Genomic DNA, 16288 nt, shown 5'->3' on the forward strand with positions numbered 1-16288 from the left:
AAATAAAAAATAAAAATAAAAAATAAAAAACTATAATAATGCCCTAGCACCGGCCTAAGCGCATCATAGTGAATGGGAATTCTTTTGAAGACAACAACATTAAAGTAGACTAGTAAATAAATAGTTTTTTTTCCAAGTGGGACTAAGGCTTAAACCTGTTCCCTTAGTTTTGTTGTCTGTCTGTAAATTTATTTAAGGAAACAAAAAAATTTGAAGAAATTAAGGAAACCATTATTTTATAATCACACCTTTTATTAGAAGCTTCAACAAGTTTTTCGCAAATTCAACACGCTTCATCGATTTTTGATTGTATTTTCTATTAGTATACTGCTCAATACTTAATGATTATTTAATGGTATGAAAATGGACTGGCGTTCTCTGCTATTCAAATTGCATTTAACCTATTTCTAAGTCGGATCAAGTCGTAAAGCTCCAAAAATGAAGTACTTCCATAAAAAATTTCGCTACAAAAAATGTTTTTAATGACTTGGTGTCTAGGCATTTACATCAGGCTCTGGAAACTTTCAGATAAAAGTTTAATAAATTTTAGATAAAGTTACATGTTTTAAATTATTGATTACAAATTTGTGTCTCAACTGACTAATAATAGGTATTATATTGGACGGTTTAGTAATTTCGTTTGATATCAACAACTTATCTTATTAAATTTTTTTTGTATTTTTTATATATTTGCACACGTTATAAAGTAAGGCTTCTTTCGAAAAAATATTAACTATTTTGGACTAGTTTTTGTTTAGTGCCCTATCGAAGCCTGCAGAACTGCACTTTCGGCATATTTTACTAGCGCACTGGAAAAGAAGGAAATTACTTAGTGTATGACCCAGTAGTAGACTTTCTTCTCTTTAAAAAGCATTTTGTATACTCTGCAAACTAAATTCATTTACAACATGACAATAATAAAACTAAACTCACGTTATTGATACTACTAATATATAACTAGACTTCAAATATTAACGTGCTGCTGGTAACTCAACCGCTGACTGCTTCAACGAATAAATGAATGAATTCTCGCGAGTAATTTGTTGTCATCACTTAAGCAGGACATTGTCAGCGCGCATTACCAGTAATAAAGGCAAACACTAAAGCAGTCCGAAAAGCGGAACTGCTAGCAAAATATATTACTGCACACAATAGGAACTGTGTCCTGTAGGAAAATGTAGGACAGAATGAATTGAAGTGGTAATGTTTATAATAATATTCCTAAATGTAGACAAATCTTTATTTTTTCAAGTTAATTATTAATATATTACATTTTTTGCGGTAAAATATGGATTTTTAGTATTTTTTACTAATATGGATTTGGCGTGTAACATGGATGAAATATTAATCAGCTCCTAAATGTATGCAACATTTTATTTCTTTATGTCATTCGTATAAATATTTTAAATGTTTTAGTAAAATACGGATTTTTAGTATTTTTTACGAATTTGGATTGGGTGTGTGTCTTGGCTAAATATTTTGCAATGCTCCTAAAGATAGGCAACCCATTTTTTTTCTTTATTTTTTTTTATTCTTTATTAAGTAATATGACCAATATGTTTTGTTCAAAAAAATGTAAGAGTGTGATATTTTGAGCGTAGTAAAGTTAAAAATATATATGTATAGCTAGTTACTGAAAAAAAATTACTTTTTATTTTTATTTTTTTTCGATGCGAATTTCTGTGCAGGTTATACTTATTAGCTGCCCATGCATCTAACGAACTGTGTATCTCATCTCCTCATGCTTCGTTGTAGCTTTTGTTCGTTTGCAGTGTGCAAATGCGCGCCAGGCAACTCTAAATTATTACAACTAATGATGACTACACATTTCCACATTTTCGCAACACCGCGCCTCCGCCAGCCGCCAGTCGCCCGATCGGCACACTAAGTAGTTAGAATGTGGAATTGCTTCCAACAGACAAGCACAAATGCCGCCACAAATATCAGTCAGCCGCTGGGAGATTTGATGTGAGTACCAGGCTTCGCTATTTTTCCTGCGACTGCACGGCATGGAAGCTGTGCGCCCCCCGCCCGCCAGCACTCCATTTATGATACGTTGACAGTTTCTTATTATGTCGCGTCTCGAGTTGGAAATGAGCGCGCGAAAATGGGCAGCAACACAAATGAAATTGCACAGCAGCAACAACAATAAAGCAACAAAAGTAGCAACAACGGCATTAGCGCGCACCGCCTCCCCCCACTAGAGTTGCCGGCTGCTAACCAACAGTGGCGCAGCACAGTGCGCTCAAAATGTCAGTTGTCATTGTGGAAAATGGCTTGCAAAAAATTTATTCTCGTCGCTGTTGGTGAAAGTGTGGCTACGCGGCGAGGCGTAGGTGGGTGACGCATGGTGGTGGGAGATTATTTGCTGTTACAACGAGTAGAGCTTTTTAGTTGTAACAACATTCAGCTTATTGTCATTAACTGGCATTTGCGCGCGCATGTGATGTGGTGTGTACCAGTGTGTTGCACAATGACGAAAACAACAACAACGCGGCCAAAAGTTGATGTGCACAAATGAAAAATGACAAAAACGACTTCAATTATGAAGCGTAGAGCAGGAAAATATGCAAACATGTTTCGCTCTCCAAAAACCCCCACCCAAAAAATTTGTGGCATGCGGTACATGAACAGCTTTAAAATACATAACTGTAAAGTTGCGACGGTATGAGACAACATTTTCGAAATAATTTTCAGCGCGGCTGGCCAAAGTTGCTGACTCGCTTACACATTTACTAAAATAAAAAGTATAAGAAAAAAAACAACAAAACAAAAAACTTTTTGTTGGTAATTTTTTACGCATACTGCGGTATTTGCCATGATTTGCTGCTTAACGGTATTTTGGTGTGATAATAACAAACTGTGAAAAGTTTTAATGAATATTTAGCAAGAAAAAATTGTGTATTTTTATGACGTGGCGTTCTACAACGGATGACATTAGAGCACTTTAGTTAAAATTAGAAATTCTGGGAAGTTCATGATCAAATATATAATATATTTATTAAATAATCATACTTGATACGAAATTCAAATTGGGGTAAAACTAGTTTTATTTTGAAGGTTAGCTTTAAATTCTTTCAAATTTTTAGCTATTATCTAAATGTCTATAAATGAGAGCTTGAAGAAAGAGGGGATATAATTAGGCAGAGGTAAAGATGTGAAGCTTCAGAGACAGATCTATTTCTTAGCAAAGTGAAAATAGTAAAGGGTAATCAATTTCGAGGTTTCCTACTTGTTTAAAGAAAAAAACACAGACATTTCAAATTTAATGGGGAATGTTCATTTTTCATTTAAATAAAAAAAAAAAAAAAACTCTCCTTCATGCCAGGCGCTGTAGTTAACTCTAAGGGGTCGCTATTTTTTTTTAGATGCCCATACATTTAAAATAGGAATTTTCGTTTTTTTATTCAAACTAAAATCTCACCAACTAATTTTAGTTTCTCAAAAATAACCGCCACATATACAGAAAGTTCACTACTCTAAAAATGTCTGCTACAAATGTGACATGAATGAAATATTGGCCACACATGCTAATATTATAGTTCAACAATGAATGACAATAGGTCTCTGTCTTATTGAAAGACACGCAGTAGTCTTCCAGTAGAAGGGATACTATAAGGATACTGAAATGATGTAAAAGAAGAAGGGACTGTACAAAATCTTCTATGAAAATGCAAGACTTTATATAGAAAAATAATCACTATCGTCTGCTTATCGAAGGGATCAACTGTAACAAGACCACAGGGCAGTTCAGAGAGAGAATGGTAGTGGGAAGAAAGTGAAGAAAAGGTTAAAAGAAGCAAAACACTGAGTATTACGATGGAAGACCACTTGAATAAAGCATAATAGTTGTATCTTTCAAAACTTGTCAAAAATATTATAACCTAAAAACTTTGATTTTTTTCCTTCCTGATTATAATATTTTAATTAAAAAATTGTGGATTTTCCATTTTTAATTAACGAAATCTATAATGAAGAGATCATGTATTTGAAATGTGAGAAATAAATATTTATATAATATATATATAGACATTTTTTTTTTAATTTTGGTGTTTGCGTTTAGGTTGGATCGGAAGGCTGATGTTTTTGATGTGCTTTTTATTCCCCAAAAGTCCCACATATGGATCAACAGCCCTTTATATGCCGCAGAAGCGCTTTGAGCTCATCACTTCAATTGCCGACCAATATTTGCGTCAACTGAATGTGAACATAATTTTGGTAAAATTTTTGCCATTAATAGCGGCCATGCAGTGAATACAAACTATTTTCGAATATAACGCAATAAATAATAGAAAGTATGTTGTATAACTAATTTATTAACTGGAAAATTGTGTGAGCGTACACTTTTAATTAAAATTCTCAATGTGTTAAAATCAATTATGTTGATGTTAAGCGAAGTAGAAGAAAGCTCAGCATTTTAATTTATTAAGAAGAGTTTAAGTTGACGAAAAAAAACATAAAATTAGATATGCGAAGATATAAAAATGTGTGATATACTTCTATATTTACAAACTTGCATGTATTTGGAAAATAAAATAGAGTTTGGGCAAACATTTCTTTTATTTAAAATTGGTCTATGTATAGTCTAGTGATTGGCGCTAGACGGGATATACTAATGGTATAATGGAATTAAGTACTGAAGAGGTTTAAGACCTTTGTATTATAAAAAAATAAGAAAAGCCAAGTTTTTCTGAATTAAGATAATATATTTGCCAACGCGTTGATAGTAAATCCGAAACAAAGATGCGTATTAGAAAAACTAGTTAAGATTTTTAGGTACATACAAATTTATTTACATTGTTTTTATATTAATTTTACCATGCTTTTGACAGGTTTTCATAAAATTATGCAACATTTATTCAAGACTAGTATGCACCTACGCCTAAAAGAAGACTAAAAAATCTTAAAGCATAGTAAATGTATATAACTAACTACCATATAACTACATTGTACACCCGGAAATGGTAATTAAATTTCCCGGCTAAATGATATTTAAAAAAAAAAAAGATGTATTTAGCTAAGTCGGAAAAGAGAAGGATATGGTACTTCAAAATCGTCAGTCAAGTGTTGGAGGGAGCTCGACAGCGCGAGTTTCTTCGAATGATTTTGGTGAAAATTTGGGCTTGAAGCGCGTTCTTGCTCGAAAAAAGTGCGATTGTGATCGAATTTAAAGCCAAAAACGCAATGAATATCATCGCTCAATCACCGTATTAATCAGATTAGGCTTTGTGTGAATTTTTCTTGTTCCCAAACTGAAATCGTCTCTCCGTTTTCAGTCGATTGTATAGATAAAAGACTGGAAAAAGTCGTTGGCATTGCTTTTGAGGGCTACAAAATAAATATTGATGAATAATAAGATAAAATATTTTGTGTCTTATTTACAATTTTCGGGTACTTTTTCGGCACAATATGTATATTAAAAGGACCGTATTAAAAAGAAGATATTTTAAAATAGAAGCTTATTGATATATGAATAAAAATTTGGTTTTCAATATTCGCTAGCATACTTTTAAGGTCGTAATATACTACATTTATAGAGCTAAAGTTTGTTTCATATTACAGCTGCAAGGAGCATATGACCACATACTATTCTTGTTAAAATTTAGGTTCATTTAAATTAAAATAATTTTATAAATAAAAATGAATTCCATTTTAATATTTGAACTCACCTCTCGCAAATATATTAAAGTATGCGGCGTAATCCAAAGAGAGCAAGTCTGTAAAGAAGAAGCAAATTATTAAATACGTATTTTGTGCTGGTAAAAGCTTAATTGGCAGCAAACTAAATGAAAATTCATTCAATTAAAATACGCTTTCTTGCTCAAAACTACAAAATTTTATTTTTCATTGAATTTTGTCAACAACTATAGCATATATTTAGGCTGTCTTGAAATATGTTTACGTTTGCGGGGATAATTGTTATTCAGCAATAAAAAAAATATATTAGAAACTGTGTTTTAGGCCACTCTTTAAACATTCTAAACGCCGAGCTTTAGGCTTTACTTTAAATCAACAATAGCAGCAACAATGAGGAGCACGAAAATCAACATGTGAATGTAGTCGTACTCATAAGCCAGTGCAGTTATGTAATCTGAGTTCCTCCACGTCAATTAAGTTGTAGTGAATTCAATGCTTTAGCTGAACTACCTACCCTCCCGTATTCATTTCCTCGCAGTCGCATGACTTCAGTGCAACAGCGTATGGCCGCCTACGAATTCCAAAATGTCAACTGCAATCTAATGTAAAACTCTCTTCCTAGTCGCTGTCGCTCAAAGCTGCGTCCTGAGCGCCACACCTTCGCTCGCTTGCGGCATTGCTGTCGCGCATGAGTGTGGTTGTAGCTGCAAGTCCAGTTGTAGTAATTCGCCCGCGGCTTACAATGTGCTATGCATTTGATTGAACAATGTTGTAATGACATTTTAGATTCTTATCGCAATGGTTTGGCTGCCCGGCAGTTTGGCGTGCTTCTCCCTTACCTTGTAAGCCGCATGAATGTGTGTGTGTGTGTGTGTGAGTGGCATGCCTTAGTAATAAGTCGGCTTTGTTCGGCCATAATTTCAAAGAGTTTAATGGTGAGGCCAGAGTGTGGTCATTACCTGTAAGCACATGTGTGTGTGCACATGTATGCATGTGTGCTTTCGTGCAATATTGCATAATAACTACATTGTGCGCCTATGGCAGTCACGTGACGTATACGTTACCAAACGTAATTGCCACTTATGCAAGTTTAGCATGTAATTTTTTAACCGTCCAGCAATAAAGTTATTAACAACATGTTTTATGGCGGGATCAAATGAATTGCTTGCGACAGGAATTAAGTTTATGTTTGTGCGTTTTTTCTTTAATACGCTGAAGATTTATTAGCAGAAATGTATACTGCCGTGTATAGTTATGTGTGATTATCATACATTCTCAAGTATAGGCAAAAAACAAAAAACAATAATAAAAATAAAAAAAATTAAAAAAATATATATAAAATAAAAAAAATGCGAGCACTTTAAAAAATATATACTTTTTTCATTTCATTCCATTCAATATACATTTAATATTATTCTTTCTATATATTTTTGTAAATTTTTTCAATTTGCAAGTCGCTAAAAAAAATATGGCAACTCTGTTGAAAAAAAGTATACTCTCTAATTTTTTTTTTAAATCGGTTGTGGGACATAAATATCAAATTTATTTGTTTATTTATTATTTACTATAAGGAAATGTTGTCAATAGACGCTAAATATGAAATAATTTGTGAACAAATATGTGGCAACTCTAAGAAAAATTTAAAAATTTACTAATAAACGCTATCTTTAAAATATTTTTTCAACATTTTTGTACCATCCATTTTTACAATATTACTACACACGCGCCAAAATGTATGCTTCGAATTTCATTAGTTTTTTTTTTAATGAATATACATGTACTATAACTGGGGTCAAGCAAAAGCAAAATTTTCAAACTTTATGTTAGACATTGAAAAACACTCGGGGTTTTTTAATTGTTTATAACTTAAAGTTCGAACATAAATAAAAAATTCGAACCAAAAATTTTAAAATTCGAAAAAAGGCAGTCCCAAAATTCGTGTCAACCGGTGTAATAATTATTTCGCGAAGAAAAATAGTTTTTAAACCTAGCACGTTGTGGTCCACAAAACTGACAGTTTGATGTTTTATATTTTTTTCAGATATTCAGTTTTATGATACGCTTGAGAGTTTACAAAACACTTTTTTGTAGCATATCTTTAGGGGCTATCTTTAAACTTTATTTCAACTCTGAAAGTTTGAAGATAAATATAAAATTTGAAATAAAAAAATTTGAGAATGCTAAAAAATTCAGATCCAAAAATTGTAACGATCGGTGTTTAGGAATTATTTCGAGAAGAAGAAGATTTTCTTATCTTAACAAATTGTGGCTCACAAAAGCATCAATTATACAGTTTAATACACTTAAGTTTTTTAAAGTATTCAGCTTCTTGATAATCCTTAGAGTTTATTAAACACATTTGTGTAGTATACCTTTAGGGGTTCATTTGTAAAATTTATTTTAGCTCTGAAAGTTTCAACATAAATAAAAAATTTGAATTTAAAAACTGTTAAAATACGAAAAATTTCAAAATATTAAAGAAATTCATACCAAAAGTTCATGTCGAACGGTGTAAAAATTATTTCGGGAGAAAAAGATTTTCTAGTTTTAGAAGATTGTGGTCCATAAAAATACTATTAGAAAGTTTGATACCTTAATACTTTCCTGATATTCAGCTTCTTGCTTTGCTTTAGAGTTGATTAACACATTTTTGTAGCATACCTTTAGGGGTTCATCTTCGTATAACTATTATATTCGAACTATTGCAATAAGCAAATTTTTAATTTAAAAAAAAATTGGAATACCTACTTTTTAATACTAGCAGACATGTTGCTTATGTTTCGTGATATAAAGAATTTAAATTAATTTAACATTTTCCTTCAAAACTTTATACATATACATACATATGTAAATATGCATACGCGTATAGTAAGTCATCAAGCTTTATTGGCAATAAAAGAGCAATACTCTTTCCACTTTTTAGTTATGCTCGCATGTTTGCATGTCTGCAATCGTTGGCGGCTTAACAGTCACGAAAGTCGCTAGAAAATCATATAATCAGGGAAGTCGTACAAACGGCGCACACATGCCACTTTCATTGTGTGAGTACGGACAAGCTATAACCGACTATGCTAACAGTAAAAGTGGCATATTTGTAAAAAAAAAAAAATGAGAAATTGAACAACTATATGTATGTATGTGTGTGTGTGTGTGTGTGTGTGTGTGGCAACCTTAATTTATGCTCATCGCTTGACCAACTTTAATGTCTTCATTAATTTATTGCCCGTGGAAGTGCTGAAAAAGCAAATTTACATTTCTTTGAATTTTCTTAGAAGCGTAAATAAAGCAGCGTTGGCAAAATTTGCTTGGCAAGAATATTGTTTTTCACTGAAATTAAGCTAAGTATATTCGGAGTGTGCTAGATTAACTATTCTGCTTGCTGCTGCTAATTTATTATTATAATGAGTGGCATGAATGGCTAGACAAAGAGACTTGAGCAGCTAATAAAATATTTGTATATATATGTATATGTATATATGAAGTGTGTGTGTGGCCTCTGCATGAAAAATCAGAATTATTCAAGATGAAGTGCAATAATGCATAAATTACGCGCTCACTCCATTCGGGCAGCACAAACAGCAAATTCATATAATTAATCAATGTGGATGAATGAGTATGTGTGTGTGCGTGTATGCCATTAAATATGTCAGAAATCCATGAGCGCACATTCGCACACAGACTATGGTGCTACGGTACACGCATACATGCACACACGCATACTCACATGCACACAATGTGACTAACTAATTGCTCAATCAGTGTTGTAATGCATTTCTCTGTTCGTGACACGACACCGTGCTCGCTGATGAGTGAAAGAAAGGTTGAAATGTGAGCAGGCGAACAAGCCAATGAATGGCCAAGTTAAATGGTTAGGTATATATGTGGTACTTGTATATATATATGCATATATCCAAGATATTAGGGTCATGTTGTCTTTGTAGAAAAAATATTGAGAATAATATAACGTAAAATAATGTATTTTTATCTCAAATATTATTTTAATTCACTCATAAAGAGCGAAATCACTACATTCATTAATTTTCAAAAAAAAAAAAAAAAAAAAAAAAAAAAAAAAAAAAAAAAAAAAAAAAAAAAAAAAAAAAAAAAAAAAAAAAAAAAACAACGATTTATATAAACGATAAAAAAGTGCACCCCTAATACACATATTCCACTTCATATATGTATAATAGCACCATAGCGTAAGGTCGTGGCATTCATTTGCTCATTTGGCGCAAGCATTGTGTTGTATATGCTTGCTTATGTTGTTGTTGTTGGTCGTTCTTTGCTGACAATATATGCCAGCTTGTGGGTTCAAACGCCATAAAATATGCAATAACATGTCGAACATTATTGATTGCATCACGTGAAAATGTGTACTTTGCTTTTACTGTTATATTCTCTTAATAATGTTGGCTTGCCAGCGAAAAATAAAGTGTACCCTATTTTCAGTTAGGAAGCACAAAAAAAAAAAAAATAAAATAAAAATTGTAATAATTGTGAATGTCTCGTGCATTATAAAAATTAATGGCACTGCCATGGCACAAATGAGGGTATTTATGGACCGGTTCATTGAAAACATTTAATCAGCAGAATCGGAAAGTCTTATTGCCAGTTTGCTACAAGTGAGATCTGATAATTTCATTATTATATAATGATGTGTGCAACCTGCCTAAAGTGGGCTATATAGATACCTTTGTTAATGACAACAATTGAGAAAAAATTATTTGCGAACTTCTGAAATAAATTGAGTTGTTTTTGTTTATGCGTCGAATTTACATATATTAAGAAATATTCTTTGACGATTTGAAGCTGATCCAGCATACAGTTGGAAACAATTATTTACGTATGTGAAATCGGCTCGAAACACTGTTTTCAGGTTTTCGTTAGGAAAAAATCATAAATCGCCTTTAAATTTGCACATGACCTTCTTTGATATATACAATGATCGAAATATATATATTTTTGATAATACTTTAGTTTTTTGGCTAATACTTCGATCATAACGTGTATTAAATATAACTAATATTAATAACAAATTTTATTGGTTTTCGAATTTGAATAATTTTAAGCAGAAAAATCATTATCTGCGTCAGACACCTTTTTTCGGTTGAGCTCCGGCAGACTGGCTACGCGGACTGAAGGAAATCTAAAAATCAATTCTGTAACTACGCTCTTCCTTTGAAATGAAAAAAGTTATGATCGATTAATTTTAAAGGAAAAGTATTACCTGTAGGTCTCAAAATACGTAATTGCCAAAATATAAATATAAAAGTTATCTTTTAGGCATTTTATTCTTCACATGTTTTGCTTTCACTTTTTGTGCTCCCGAAAGTCAAATACATGGGCCATCAGCAACTTGGTCTAAGGGAACCGTAGGACAGCATTTCAACTTCCTTACGTACAGCTGCAAACGAAATCATTGGTTTGGGAAAAGGCAAAATAATAACTGATACAATGGGTAGTGCCATGTCACAGCGGAGTGAAAAGGCAGTCTCGCAATGTTACATTCGACCACAACACGTGCGGGATGGAATAGATACCGAGAGTTGGAGAGGGAAGCCAGACGCATTTGCAGACAGAAAAAGTAAGAGACCGAAATGCGTGAGTATGAAGAGCTTCATAAGCTGGCCGACAGGGGTAATGCTCGAAAATTATACGAAAAAATGCAGCAGATTACGGAAGGTTTCAAGACCTTCTCCAGTCTGCTGAAAGGCAGTGAAGGTACAACATTAGGAAAAGGCGAACCCGATACTTCATTCGATGACGACCATTGCCCGACCAAGAAGAGGTTCAAATAGCAATTAACCGTCTGAAGCACAAAAGAGGGGCGAGGGCAGATGAATTGCCGCCGAGCTATTCAAATACGGTAGCGAAGAACTGACAAGATACATTTATCAGCTTCTTTGCAAGTTACAGTCGGATGAAAGCATGCCGTGCGACTGTCATCTGCCCATCCACAAAAAGAGAGATGCCACAATCTGGAATTAGTCTTAGAAACCGATTTAAGGGCAAATATTTTTATTTTAGAAGGCAAAAATGATGTTTTTCTTCGTGAATTCTGGTAAAATTTGCTAACTTGGTAGGTAACTCTAAAGTTACTTGCTATTTCTTTAGCTGTCGATTGTAGATTAAATTGTATAGTCTTTCTGATATTTAATTTGGTTATACAACTTAGATATGTATTTATCGCTTCTTTTCCACCAATTTTGAACTGTCATTTAGAAACATAACTACCTAAAACCTAACTGCTGTTTAGTTCCATTTCGTGCTACCCCTTCGACTAATGAATATTTAGAAACAGGATCATTAAAGCCATCAATGTATGAGTAAAACAAATAAGTTTGATCACCTAACATATACCATTTAACAAAGCTCGTATATAAAACTTATAACGAAAGTTGTTTCTAATCTGTTCACAGGCATTTTTCCCATAACCTGTCAGTCATTATGGATTTCTTCTCTCTCGCTCTGTCACTTGCCACTTGAGAATAGTACTTAATTTAAAAATTTTTTTTTCTAATTAAAATAGATAAAAATAAAAAATAACAAAACTTGAATATAATAGTTTATTCATTTTCTATATTTTCTAATTAAATTCCGAAATAACTTTTTTTTTAACTTTAGTCAAACAATATTGCCTACACACACACACAGGCGCAACATGCTTGCAATCGTATGCAAATTGCAGCGAGCGAGCTGGAAAGTTAAAATACTTAAAATTCCCAACAAACTATTATTCCTATCGGCTAACTGTGAAAAATGTAGAAAATCTGCATCAGAACACACCCACAATCACAGACTTACATGCGCATTTGCGGACGCATACTATATATAGTCGTTGGTAGCGCCAGCTCAACAGTCAACTGGCCAACTGAGTTACATGCCAAACGACCTAGCAGCTGGCAACAAAAACCAAAGCAAGCAAACGGGAAACAAAAATGGAAAACAAGAGAAAATTAAATACCAGAAAAACAGTGAAGGGATTGAATAAGCAGCTTTACTTTGAGCGCGCCTTAGTAGTGACCAACGGTGCTGTTGTTAGCATATGATGGCCGGCATGTCACGCTACTCCAGGCCGCGCAAACACACACACACACACATACATACGTAAACGAAAGCACGTGAAGAGGCACTTACACACCGCAACGGCAGATCGCTTTTGGCAGGTGGGCGCGGCGAAGCCACCAAAAGCGCACTTGGACGAACGCTTGAGGGGAAAGCGTGTAGGAGGACAGGAGCTGAAGCGTTAGAGGACTTCTGCTAAAACTGTCAGCAAGTCACTGTTGCAACTGTTGTTGCAGATGTTACTATAGTTGTTGCTTTTGTTGTCGGGGCGATGGCGGCGCATAATAACAAAGTGCAGCGAATAATTTGTACATTTACATAAAACAGCAACAATGTGGCAAACAAACATGCCTGTGTGTGAGTGTGTGTGTCCAGCGATTCCCACTACTACTAATAGCCGGTTAGTTGCGCACAAAAGAACAAGCCGAAGAATAAAGGTCTACACACGGCGAGGCAGTTGAGTCGCCGAGTTTGCTGGGCGTTGCTGATAAAGCAACAACAAAAACTGGCATACACTGTTATTACGCTGCAGCAGCGCCGGTGCGGTTGGGCACACAAATGCATCAATACATATGGCGACGCGGTGAGTGGGGCATTGTGCTAGCATGCATGCGTGTTTTAAGGAGCAGTCGCTTATAGTCGTGCAGGTTAAGCTACAAAGCAGATGCTAATCGAAGTTGGCGTGGCACGTTAACATGCTGGGGGTGGTGTCGCCCACACACCTTGTTACATATGCATGTATGTGCGCTGTAACTAAAAGCATGTGAACGCACTAAATTTTGTAACATACAAATAGGCGCACCCAAGTGGTACACACATAATAGCGAAGCAGAAAGCATGAACAACGACAACAATAACAGCAAGAACATACATGGTTTTAGTACTATGTGTGACGTACATGTGTATGCTTGTATGTGTTTGACGTGTGTATGTGTATGCTTTGTGCGTGTGTGAGTACTGCAAGCCTTTTATCAGCTGATATACTACACGCCGTTCGCATTGAAATAATGAAGTTTAATCGCTTTTTAATTGCTGTTGTCGACACCGGGATACTGCACTGGATATGACTATGACATATGAGTGCTTGGAACATTTTTGTCAAGCTGTAATGAAGTGTGAGTTTGCCGGCTTGATTACTTGCCTTGTCGTTGCTGTTGCGTCAGTTCGTTAACTGAACTATTTACAGGTATGTGTGTATAAATATTTGTGTATACATATATAAAAAACAAAAAGAAACCGCTTATGCGTCGGCAGCGCTTAACTAATTATATATTGTGCGCTTTCATGAGAATTTTAACAGTCCTCTAATGCGTGAAATTCAACTCGTCATATTTCATAAATGTCAATGTAGATTACAGCGCAATGGATGTACCGTTAATTACGTGTATGCGATTACCCTAATTTATGACAATATTCAATTTAAATAAGCGGGTTTCTTGGAATTCGTAATGCGTCAAAGATAATTAGTTATTTTTCGACTTAATATTTCTATTTGGAAAAACTTTAAGCCTATATACTTATCTGATGTAACGGTAGTTCATTTGATTTGTAGATTTATATTATTATACACAGAACAGGATATATTAAGTTTGCCTTGTGATACTCAGAAAGAAACGTCAGGAATCCTATAAAGTATGTGGTGTAGGGTGATTGAAAAAAAAAATTTTTTTTTTGTTTGGTACTCTGAGAAATAGGCTCCTAGACACCTCTAAGGAAGCCTCTCCAAGAATGAGTTCTTAATTGTAAGCGGAAGATCCTACTTACAGTTTTATATTTTTTCTTATTATCTGATAGAAAAGTTTATATCTTGCTTTCAACCACTTCATAGAATATTTTGTTCCTTAGATTTTGTAGGAAATTGAACGATTTTTTCGAAAACCCAATCGTTTAAAAGATATTAACGGTTGAAGTTTGATTATTTTTCGGAAAAATTTTTATTTCTTATGAATTTTATAAACAGTCTCAGATACATGATTCTGAAATTTTATTTCCGTCCTTTTCTCCTCAAGAAGATCTTCATTTGTCCGAACCACCAACATCGTACCTCTATTGGATATAGCGGATAGAGAGTTAAAAAAAAAATTCGCTGAAAGAGCTGATGGCCATTCCAAAAAGTGCTTATGAGAAGTGTTTCGGGACTGGAAAAATCAATGTTATATCTAAGGCAACAAAACCACTGTATAGCAGTGTAATTTTCATTAAAGTTGCTTAGAACTTCTCTTAGCAATCAAGTACGATTCTGATTGTTTTTTAGCTGCTCTCCTGTCAAATTTTGTTGTTATATTTGGTCGTCGAAAAAGTATTTTGGTAATCAATAGATGCCACTGCAGTCGTATATCTCCAATCACATTGAATCATATCATATAGTTTTGGAAATGTGAGATTTTACTTACTTCATCTTATTTCATTTCATTTCAAAAAAATTAAATTCAGGGATGTTGAAAAAAATTTACTGCCATTCAAAAATGAGTGAAAGTAATGAAAACAAATTCGCTATATTTTGAAATTTTTGTATAAAAACGGGAAGAATGCCACGCAGGCTACCAAAGAAATTTGTGAAGTTTACGGAGACGATGCTGTATTTGTTCGTGTAGCACAACAATGCTCCGCTCGCTCCCGTTCCGGAAAATTCGAAATATCGATTTACACTGTTGACTTATGTCTTTGACGGAAAAATGGCAAACACTTCGATTTTTCTGAAAACACAACCAATTTTTCAAAATATACTCTGAAACTCTCTGAAAATAAACCGAATTCCTACGAAACAATTTCCTATCATTTTAAAGCTATGGGAAAGATTAAAAGTCTGGAGTTTGAATTGAATGATAAATAGCAAACCGAAAAAATACTTTGACAAATTTTGCTTCAAAGAGACGAAAGCAAATCAGTTTTGCATCCAATAGTCACTGGCGATGCAAAATGGATTTATTTTAAGAATCCTAAACGGGGGAAATCATTGCTTAATTCGGGACAACCTTAAACATTGCTGGCATGATTAGTAGGTAATGCTCTGTGTTTGGTGGGATAAAAACGGCGTGTTCATGAGCTTCTAAAACCTGTTGAATCTGTTAATAATAATCGCTACMGACAATAAATAATAAGACACGCAGCAAAGTAATTTGTTTATATTGACAATGCATTTGCATACAAAGCAAAATCGGTTCAGTGTATAAACCGAATACTTGGCTGAGAGCTGCTACCTCAACCGACGTCTTCGCCAGACTTGGAGCCTTCCGATTGCCATTTGATTTCACCAATTATATGTACGAATTAACTTAGCAGTGCTTCGATTCTTACGCAGAAGTCGAAAATTGGGTGTCTGATTTGGTTTTTCTTTTTCACAAGACGAACATTTCAATTTGCACGGTACTCAAAACTTGCCAGAAAGGCGTTCGAAATGTGTAAAAAAACTATGGTCAATAATTTTTAGAATTTTTTTTGCTTTCCCATTCAAAATTAGTATTTCATTTTCACAAATAAATATATATTGAAAAATTATGTTTTCGACAGTTACACTAACTTTCTACTAAAATTTCCATAAAATATAATTTACTGTTTTTAATTCGAGTACTCATGTCAAAGCCAC

At 33.9% G+C, this 16288-nt stretch overlaps 1 protein-coding gene across 2 annotated transcripts in view; it reads right to left on the reverse strand.

Moving 5' to 3' along the window:
• The window catches only part of LOC108970424 (protein toll), a 271459-nt gene that overhangs the window by 136149 nt on the left and 119022 nt on the right, over nt 1–16288 (reverse strand). For both annotated transcript variants that reach the window (XM_018935775.1, XM_018935776.1), the window contains exon 5: nt 5670–5717. The gene's annotated coding sequence lies outside the window, so the exon portion shown is untranslated. The remainder of the gene's footprint in view (nt 1–5669; nt 5718–16288) is intronic.

Source organism: Bactrocera latifrons, unplaced genomic scaffold, assembly GCF_001853355.1.
Source record: "Bactrocera latifrons isolate USDA-ARS-PBARC rearing strain unplaced genomic scaffold, ASM185335v1 scaffold_3, whole genome shotgun sequence".
NCBI lineage: Eukaryota > Metazoa > Arthropoda > Insecta > Diptera > Tephritidae > Bactrocera > Bactrocera latifrons.